This window comes from Cygnus atratus, unplaced genomic scaffold (genome assembly GCF_013377495.2).
Source record: "Cygnus atratus isolate AKBS03 ecotype Queensland, Australia unplaced genomic scaffold, CAtr_DNAZoo_HiC_assembly HiC_scaffold_42, whole genome shotgun sequence".
In the NCBI taxonomy this organism is placed as follows: Eukaryota; Metazoa; Chordata; class Aves; order Anseriformes; family Anatidae; genus Cygnus; species Cygnus atratus.
This window is the reverse complement of record NW_026110018.1, coordinates 328,269-330,092: the sequence shown is the minus strand read 5'-3', so window position 1 is coordinate 330,092 and position 1,824 is coordinate 328,269.

Here is a 1,824-nt window from a genome sequence, read left to right as displayed (position 1 = left end):
CCTGGGGAGAAGAAGCTTGTGTTCCCTGAGAATATCTGGGGTTTCTTGGAAGATGCTCAATTCCACGTGGTCACTTGGATCCCCCAGGAGATGCTTGAGTACTGCAGAGAGCAGTCTGTGTCCTACAGGGAGGTGCTGGAATGCACCAAGTTTTCAATTGTGTTTCATGCCTGTTGTGGTTTAGCCCGGCTGGCAGCCAAACACCACACAGCCGTTCGCTCACCCTCCCCCCTCCCTCTCCGGGATGGGGGAGAGAAACGGGAAAGTGAAGCCTGTGAGTTGAGATAACGACAGTTTATTAAGACAGGAAAATTAATAACAATAATAATAATAATAATAATAATAGTAATAATGTGTACAAAATAAGTGATGCACAATGCAATTGCTCACCACCCGTTGACCGATGCCCAGCCTATCCCCGAGCAGCCGGCCCCCCCACCCCGGCTAGCCACCCCTATATATTGTTCAGCATGACGTCAGATGGTATGGAATACCCCTTTGGCCAGTTTGGGTCAGCTGTCCTGGGTCTGTCCCCTCCCAGCTCCTGCTGCACCCCCAGCCTGCTCGCTAGCAGGACAGAGCGAGAAGCTGAAAAGTCCTTGGCTTGGTGTAAGCACTGCTCTACAACAATTAAAACATCAGCATGTTATCAGCGCTCTTCTCATCCTAATCCAAAACATAACACCCTGCCAGCTACTAGGAGGAAAATTAACTCTGTCCTGCCTGAAACCGGGACAGATATCCACCCCTTATTCCATACCATTTATGTCATGCTCAGGTTACACTCTTTCCAATACCTTCTAATTAGTCACCATTTTCATCTATGATATATAGCAACCATGGTAGTGATGACATACAGTGTTATATGATAATTAACATACTACAATTCAACTCATGGGCTATTCTCACCCAGTATTAGGTCCCCTTGAGGTACACACCGAACCTCCCCATTCTTTTGCATTACCCACCAAGTGCATCCAGGTCCCTGGGCAAAAGCAATCCCACGAATGGGCTTGCCTTTTCCTGAGGCAGGAGTAGCCCAGACTGTCTTACCCAGCATGTTTCTTACGTGCACTACAGGAACTTTATCCCCTTCTACAGTGCGTAACAGGTTTGATTGGGCAGGTCCAGCTCGGTTGGCAGATCCTCTAGTATTGACTAACCAGGTGGCCTTTGCCAAATGTGTTTCCCAATTTTTGAATGTCCCAGCACCCATCGCTTTCAGTGTAGTCTTTAACAGTCCATTGTATCGTTCAACTTTCCCGGAGGCTGGTGCATGATAAGGGATGTGATACACCCACTCAATACCATGTTCTTTGGCCCAAGTGTCTATAAGGTTGTTTCGGAAATGAGTCCCATTGTCTGACTCAATTCTTTCTGGGGTGCCATGTCGCCATAGGACTTGCTTTTCAAGGCCCAGGATAGTGTTCCGGGCGGTGGCATGGGGCACAGGATATGTTTCCAGCCATCCGGTGGTTGCTTCCACCATTGTACGTACGTGGCGCTTGCCGTTGCGGGTTTGGGGGAGTGTGATGTAATCAATCTGCCAGGCCTCTCCATATTTGTATTTCAGCCATCGTCCTCCATACCAGAGAGGCTTTGACCGTTTGGCTTGTTTAATTGCAGCACATGTTTCACAATCATGAATAACCTGTGCTATAGTGTCCATGGTCAGGTCCACCCCTCGGTCACGAGCCCATCTGTATGTTGCATCTCTACCTTGATGGCCTGAGGTGTCATGGGCCCATCGGGCTATAAATAATTCACCTTTATGTTGCCAGTCCAGGTCCACCTGAGCCACTTCAATCTTAGCAGCCTGATCCA